At 45.9% G+C, this 8,637-nt stretch overlaps 1 pseudogene; it reads right to left on the bottom strand.

The window, feature by feature from the left end:
- Nucleotides 1-7,074: 7,074 nt before the first annotated feature.
- On the bottom strand, nucleotides 7,075-8,129 carry LOC105527475 (annotated as a pseudogene).
- Nucleotides 8,130-8,637: the final 508 nt, after the last annotated feature.

The raw sequence follows: 8,637 nt of genomic DNA, 5'->3' as shown, positions 1-8,637 counted from the left end.
TAGGATTGCAACCCCTGCTTTTTTTTGCTTTCAATTTGCTTGGTAAATATTCCTCCATCCCTTTATTTTGAGTCTATGTGTGTCTTTGCATGTGAGATGGGTCTTCTGAATACAGAACACTGATAGGTCTTGACTCTTACCAGTCTGTGTCTTCTAATTGGGGCATTCAGCCTGTTTCCATTTAAGGTTAATATTTTTATGTGTGAATTTGATCCTGTCATTACAATGCTAGCTGGTTATTTTGCTGTTGATGCAGTTTCTTCATAGTGTCAATGGTCTTTACGATTTGGTATGTTTTTGCAGTGGCTGGTACCAGTTCCTTTCCATGTTTAGTGCTTCCTTCAGGAGCTCCTTTAAGGCAGGCCTGGTGGTGACAAATTCTTTCAGCATTTGCTTGTCTGTAAAGGATATTATTTCTCCTTCACTTATGAAGCTTAGTTTGGCTGGATATGAAATCCTGGGTTGAAAAATCTTTAAGAATGTTGAAAATATATATATATATATATATTTTAATATTGGCCCCCACTCTCTTCTGGCTGTAGAGTTTCTGCTGAGAAATCTGCTGTTAGTCTGATGGGCTTCCCTTTGTGTGTAACCCAACTTTTCTCTCTGGCTGCCCTTAACATTTTTTCCTTCATTTCAACCTTGCTCAATCTGATGATTCTGTGTCTTGGGGTTGCTTTTCTTGAGGAGTATCTTTGTAGTGTTCTCTGTATTTCCTGAATTTGAATGTTGGCCTGCTTTGCTAGGTTGGGGAAGTTCTCCTGGATAATATCCTGAAGAATGTTTTCTAACTTGGTTCCATTCTCCCCATCACTTTCAGGTACAGCAATCAGACGTAGATTTGGTCTTTTCACATAGTTCCATATTTCTTGGAGGCTTTGTTCATTTCTTTTCATTCTTTTTTCTCTAATCTTGTCTTTTGGATTTATTTCTTTAAGTTGATATTCAATCTCTGATATCTTTTCTTCTGCTTGATCGATTCAGCACTTGATACTTTTGTATGCTGCATGAAGTTCTCGTGGTGTGTTTTTCAGCTCCATCAGGTCATTTATGTTCTTCTCTAAACTGGTTATTCTAATTAGCAATTCCTCTAACCTTTTTTCAAGGTTCTCAGCTTCCTTACATTGGGTTAGAACATGCTCCTTTAGTTTGGAGGAGTTTGTTATTACCTACCTTCTGAAGCCTACTTTTGTCGATTCGTCAAACTCATTCTCCATCCAGTTTTGTTTTGTTCCCTTGCTGGCGAGGAGTTGTGATCCTGTGAAGGAGAAGAGGAGTTCTGGTTTTTGGAATTTTCAGCCTTTTTGCTCTGGTTTCTCTCCATCTTCATGGATTTATCTACCTTTGGTTTCTGATGTTGGTGACCTTCTGATGGGGTCTCTGAATGGATGTCCTTTTTGTTGATGCTATTCCTTTCTGTTTGTTAGTTTTCCTTCTAACCGTCAGGCCCCTCTGCTGCAGGTCTGTTGGTGTTTGCCCTCACTATACTCCAGACCCTGTTTGCCTGGGTTTCACCAGCAGAGGCTGGAGAACAGCAAAGACTGCTGCCAGTTCTTTCCTCTGGAAGCTTTGTCCCAGAGGGGCACCCACCAGATGCCAGACAGATCTCTCTTGTATGAGGTGCAGGTAGCACCTACTGGGAGTTGTCTCCCAGTCAGGGTACACAGGGGTTAGGGACCCACTTGAGGAGGCAGTCTGACCATTATCAGAGCTCGAATAATGTGCTGGGAGATCTGCTGCTCTCTTCAGAGCCATCAGTCCTTTCAAGGATACTTTAAGTCTGCTGAAGCTGTGCCCACAGCTGCCCCTTACTGCAGGTGCTTTGTCTCAGGGAGATGGGGGTTTTATCTATTAGTCCCTGACTAGGGCTGCTGCCCTTTTCTCAGAGATACCCTGCCCAGAGAGTAGAAATCTAGAGAGGCAGTCTGGCTGCTGTGGCCTTGCTGAGTTGCGGTGGGCTCCGCCCAGTTCACTTTCTGGTGGCTTTGTTTACACTGTGAGGGTAAAACTGCCTACTCAAGCCTCAGCAAAGGTGTATGCCCCTGCCTCACCAAGCTCAAGTGTCCCAGGTCGATCTCAGACTGCTGTGCGAGAATTTCAAGCCCAGTGGATCTTAGCTTGCTGGGCTCTATAGGGATGGGACCCACCAAGCCAGACCTCTTGGCTCCCGGGCTTCAGCCCCGTTTCCAGGAGAGTGAACGGTTCTGTCTTGCTGACCCCATTGCCCCCAAGATCCAATCACCTCCAGTTGCCACTGCGGCATGGAAAAAAAAAAAAAAAACCTGCAGCTAGCTTGGTGTCTGCCCAAACAACTGCCTAGTTTTGTGCTTAAAACCTAGGACCCTTGTGGCATAGGCACTGGAAGGAATCTCCTGGTCTGTAGATTGCGAAGACCATGAGAAAAGCACAGTTCCTGGGTGGAGTGCACCATTCCTCATGGTACAGTCCCTCAGGGCTTCCTTTGGCTAGGGAAGGGAATTCCCTCGACCCCTTCCACTTCCCGGGTGAGGCGACACCCCATTCTGCTTTGGCTCACCCTCCATGGGTTGTACCCACTGTCCAACCAGTCCCAATGAGGTGAACCAGGTACCTCAGTTGGAAATGCAGAAATCACCTGCATTCTGCATTGATCTCACTGGGAGCTGCAGACTGAAGCTGTTCCTATGTGGCCATCTTGCCAGCAAATTCTGAGATTTTTTTAAAAAGTGCAAGGAAAGACATCTGAGGGGTGCTGACATATTCTCTAGCCACACGCCAGCTTGCTTGCCCCTGTTGGATTCAGCAGAGGGAGACAGGCCTTGCCATACCTGTGGTGTCTGCCAAAGCTTCCTCCTGGCAATTCTTGGCAGTACCAATATCTGGGCCACAGTTAGTCCAAGTTTATCACTGAAGATCCAATCAAACTTTTGTCTGAAATTCCACTTTTGCCTTTTGTCCTAAGGGGGGGTTGTGGATATCCCCAGGGGCTGATACTGAGGACCAGGAACAGCTGAGGGAGGCAGAAAGGTTCAGAGTATGTCTCTATTTACAGGGAACAGAACACAGGCCTCCAAGTGTCCATGGAGCAATGTTCAAATTGCGGTGATTACTCATGACTGTGAAACCTCGACTTTGAGCACAGTATCTCTGGCAAGCACAGGGGACCGTAGTCAACAATGCTGCTGAATATACCTGAGTACATAGTAAGACATTTGTTTGGTAAACAGTAAATGCATACAATAAGTTACCTTGAGAGGAACCTCTGTGCTCCAGATGTGTGAGTTCATGTGAATAGAATGGCCACAATTCAAAGAATCTTCACAGGAAAACAGGGCTCAGAGCTCACTCACAATGAACAGACAGACAAAGGTCACCCAAACAATCATTGTGTATAGGCTTCACTTTATTCAACATGGATTTAGTTTTGTGGAATCCAAATGAAGACATTCACTCACTTCACAACCTTGGATTTGTTTGGTTTTGGTGAGATATCTACCTCTGTGAGCATATCTGCATGAAAACCATAGACAATGAAGGTATTTCTTCCAAGGTGTCACTGTTAAACAACCAAAGATCCCACCCCCATCTACACACACACACACACAATACTCATTCAGAATCAAAGACAAATTACTGTGTGAGCATCAGGCTATACGGTTGCCCCTTTTCAAGACCCAGGGCTTCCTCAGTCCATTTCCTCATACGGAACAATAAGACATAAAGGCCTGCAGAGATTGTACTTGGCGTGGAGGCTGACACTGGTCTTCTGTGGGCACAGACCAAATAGCAGAGATGCACAAAGCTGCACCTGTATCTATTGTATGACCTAGCACCTCCTGCTCAGAGGTTCCAAAGATAGCCCCCACACCAGCCTTCACACAAAACATCTCCTTCTGGTTCAACTGCCTGCAGCCAGGCTCTTTAAAGCCCAACTTGGGAAAGAGCCACAAACATCCCTTTTCAAGAAGAGAATTCTTGCCTGCTGTAGTAATTCATTCTCACACTGCTATAAAGATGATACCGGAGACTGGGTAACTTATGAAGGAAACAGGTTTAAGTGACTCACAGTTCTACATGTCTGGGAAGGCCTCAGGAAACTTAAAATCATGACGAAAGGGGAAGCAGACATGCGTTACATGCTGGCAGGTGAGACAGCATGTGTGTATTGTAACTCTCTCTTTGTGTTTCTGCGTAGGAGGAACTGTCACACACTTATAAAACTATCAGATCTCATGAGAACTCACTATTATGAGAACAGTATGGGAAACATTGCCCCCATGATCCAATCACCTCCCACCAGGTCCTGCCTTAGATACACGGGGATTACAGGGATTACAATTCGAGATGACATTTGGGTGGGGACACAGTCAAACCATATCATTCAGCACTTAGCCCCTCTCAAATCTCATGTCCTCACATTTCAAAACCACTCATACCTTCCCAACAGTCCCCCAAAGTCTGAACTAATTCCAGCATTAACCCAAGAGTCCAAGTCCAAAGTCTCATGGGAGACAAGGCAAGTCCCTTCCGCCTAGGAGCCTGTAAAATCAAAAGCAAATTATTTCCTTCCAAGACACAATTGGGATACAGCATTGGATAAATGCTCCCATTCAAAATGGGAGAAATTGACCAAAATAAAGAGGGTATAGGCCCCATGCAAGTCTGAAATCCAGCAGTGCAGTCATTAAATATTAAAGCTCCAAAATAAAACTTCTTTGACTCCAGGTCTCACATCCAGGGAATACTAATGCAAAGGGTAGGCTCCCATGTCCTTGGGAAGCCTTACTTCATTGGCTTTGCAGGGTACAGCCCGCCACCCCAGCTGCTTTCACAGCTGGCTTTGAGTATCTGCAGCTTTCCCAGGCACACAGTGCAGGCTTTCAGTGGATCTACCTTTCTGGGGTCTGGAGGATGGTGGGCCACTACCCACAGCTCCACTAGGGAGTGCCCCAGTGGGGACTCTCTATGGTGGCTCCAACCCCACATTTCCCCTTTGCACTGCCCTAGCAGAGGTTCTCCACGAGGGCTTCACACCTGCAGTAGACTTCTGCCTAAACATCCAGGCATTTTTATACATCCTCTGAAATCTAGGTGGAGGTTTCCAAACCTCAATTCTTGAATTCTGTGCACCTGCAGGCCCAACACCATGTGGAAACCTCTAAGGCTTCGGGCTTGCACCCTCTGAAGCAATGGCCCAAGTTGTACCTTGACCACTTTTAGACACTACTGGGGTTGGAGTAATTGGGATCAAGTCCCAAGGAGGCTGCACAGAGCAGGGGGGCCCTGGGCCCAGCCCATGAAACCATTTATCCTATGTCTCAGGGCCTATGATGAGAGGGGTTGCTGTCAAGATCTCTGACATGTCCTAGAGACATTTTCCCCATTGTCTTGGCTATTTATATTTGGATCCTTGTTGCTTATGTAAATTCCTGCAGCTGCTTGAATTTCTCCCCAGAAAATGGGTTTTTATTTTCTATTGCATTGTCAGGCTGCAAATTTTCCAAACTTATGCTCTGCTTTCCTTTCACACATAAGTTCCAATTTCAGATAATCTCTTTCAAGGTCAAAGTTCCACAGATCTCTAGGGTGGCAGAAAAGTACTGCCAGTCTCTTTGCTAAAGCATAGCTAGAGTGGCCTTTGCTCCAGTTCCCAAGAAGTTCCTCATCTCCAAGTGGGACCAACTTAACCTGGACTTCATTGTCCCCATCATTTTGGTCAAAAGCATTCAACAAGTCTCTAGGAAGTTCCAAACTTTCCCACATATTCCTGTCTTCTTTTGAGCCCCCCAAACTGTTCCAACCTCTGCCTGTTACCTAGTTCCAAAGTTGCTTCCACATTTTCAAGTATCTTTATAGGGTATATCTTTATATATACCCTACTCTTTGTGGTACTCATTTACTGTATTAGTCCATTCTCACATTGCTATAAGGATACTGCTGCCTGAGACTGGGTAATTTACAAAGGAAATAGGTTTAAATGACTCACCGTTCCACATGGCTGTGGTGGGAGCCCTCAGGAAACTTACAATCATGGTTGAAGGGGAAGCAGGTATGTCTTACATGGTGGCAGGTGAAAAAGCATGTGTGTATGTAGGAGGAACTGTCAAACACTTATAAAACCATAAGATCGGCCGGGCGCAGTGGCTCAAGCCTGTAATCCCAGCACTTTGGGAGGCTGAGACGGGCGGATCACGAGGTCAGGAGATCGAGACCATCCTGGCTAACCCGGTGAAACCCCATCTCTACTAAAAACTACAAAAAACTAGCCGGGCGAGGTGGCGGGCACCTGTAGTCCCAGCTACCCGGGAGGCTGAGGCAGGAGAATGGTGTGAACCCGGAAGGCGGAGCTTGCAGTGAGCTGAGATCTGGCCATAGCACTCCAGCCTGGGCGACAGAGCGAGACTCCGTCTCAAAAAAAAAAAAAAAAAAAAAAAAAAAAAAAACCATAAGATCTCGTGAGTACTCACTATCATGAGAACAGCATGGGGAAAACTGTCCCCATGATCCAATCACCTCCACTGGGTCCCACCTTTGACATGTGGGCATTATGGGAATTACAATTTGAGCTGAGATTTGGGTAGGGACACAGCCAAACCTGCCAACTGGTAAAGTTCTTGTTTCCAGCTGTCTTTTGTTATTTGTTTTTAAAAGAAAAACCAAAGAGAAGGCAGTATAATCCACACCTGAACCAGTCTGCAGCCAGCCAGAGCCTGCTGGGAAGGGACCTTTCAAGGATGCTTAATTTGTCCTGATGTACAGGGTGCATAGATCTTTTCACCCGGAATTTGAGAGATCAGCATGCTCCCTACGAACCTACCCCACAACTGCCCATCAGCTCTCATCCTCCCACAGGATTAGCCTAATTCTGGCTCTGCAGACACTGGCAGCCACAGATGACAAACTCTGAGCCTTAGTGGGCTTCTCTCTTTGAACTGTACCTGGAGATGTAGGAAAATGCAGGAGAGGACTTAAGGGGGGAAAAAAACACAAAGTGTCTGTATTATTTTCTGTGAAAGTTATTTAATTATTTTCTCGTGGTTTTCCCCTATCCTGGTTGCTTTGCCAAGTTCTTGGGAGCTAACAGGACCTGCTCTACCTGGAGGAACTGCTGCTCTGGGAGTTTGGAGAGTCCTGCTCATTGATTTGTATTCACCAGCAGGCACACAAGTGGCCATGTCAGATGGGGATGCCCAGGCTCTCAAGCCTGCTCCTCAGATGGGGTAGAGGACTTACACCTCATCTCTAGGGGACTGCAAATGGCAGCTGTCACAGAAGTCCAGAGGCCCATCCAGAGCATCATCTATGAATGTGCTGAACTCTGAGGTCATTGTGAGGTTGCCCCTGGCTGCACCCACACATTTCGATGCCTGAGTCCTCTGTGAAGTGGTGATGTCTCCCAGGTGTCTTGTCTTTGCTGTCAGAAGGTGTGCTGCCATGCTCAGAGCTGTCATCTCTCAGCAGCTCCTCCTCACATTCTGAATCCTTATCCAGGAATGCCCCTGGGTTCAGCTTCCCAGGCTGGCCACAGAGCCACTGGGTTCTACTCCTGGGGCTTTGGTGGCTGGCTGTTTCTCAGTCAGCTGGTAGGTCAGAAGAGTGACGGTCAGTGATGCTTGGGGTCTTGTGCTGCTTCTGCTGGCCCCAGACTAGTGGTTGCTCTTCCAAGTGTCACCCACAGTGTCACCTACAGTGCCACATTGTGAAGGCAGCTGCTGCTGCTGCTCCTGTAGCTGGAAGGCACTGTATGGGAGGGGAGGAGGTGGAGGTTAGTTCACACTTCCTCATAAGAAGGTAATAAATAGTTTGGTGAAATAAAATAGTAGCACTGAGTAATTGTGGGCTTCTGGATAGGCAGTCAGGTTGATTTCATGTTGCTACTGCTGGACTTGAGGGCTGTGCTTGGCTGTGGTGGCAGATGCAGCAGCAGCTCAGGATGATGGTCATGGTCCACACCAGCCAGAACCACCAATATTCATAGCAGCAGTTATGACACTGAGACTGCTCACAGCAGTGTCATGTTGTGTCACAAATGTAGCTTTGATTGTTGGTACACACACAGGCTTCCTTATCCTGTGAGGGTTCAGGGGACTGGGCAGTGCCTAGAGGAGCAAGAGCTCCATGCCACCCGGAAGGTTTCTCCTCTCCATACTCCTCCTGTTCCTCTGACACAGCATGGGCACCTCCCTCCACCCTTGCTGCACTTCTCCTCTACCCTCTTCTTCCTTTTTTTGTTCTTTTCCTGAAATATATTTTGAAGTCAGATTGTGAGGCCTTCAGCTTTGTTCTTATTGCTCAAGAGTCATTTAGCTATTCAGGGTCTTTTGTGGTTCCATATAAATTTTCAAATTGTTTTTTCTATTTCTGCGAAGAATGACATTGGAATTTTGATAAATATTGCATTAAACCTATAAATCACTTTGAGCAGTAAGGACATTTTAAGAATATTAATTCTTCCTACCCATGAACATAAAATATCTCTCCATGTATTTGTGTCATCTACCATTTTTTCATCAATGTTTTATAGTGTTCTATACAGATCTGTCACCTCCTTGGTTAAATGTACTCCTAAATACAATCCTAAATGTGCTCCTAAACAAACAATACTGTTTTTTTTATGCTATCATGAATGAGATTGATTTCTTTATTTTTGTCATA

Source organism: Colobus angolensis, unplaced genomic scaffold (assembly GCF_000951035.1).
Source record: "Colobus angolensis palliatus isolate OR3802 unplaced genomic scaffold, Cang.pa_1.0 Scaffold625, whole genome shotgun sequence".
Taxonomy (NCBI): domain Eukaryota; kingdom Metazoa; phylum Chordata; class Mammalia; order Primates; family Cercopithecidae; genus Colobus; species Colobus angolensis.
This window is presented reverse-complemented; position numbering and strand designations above follow the sequence as displayed.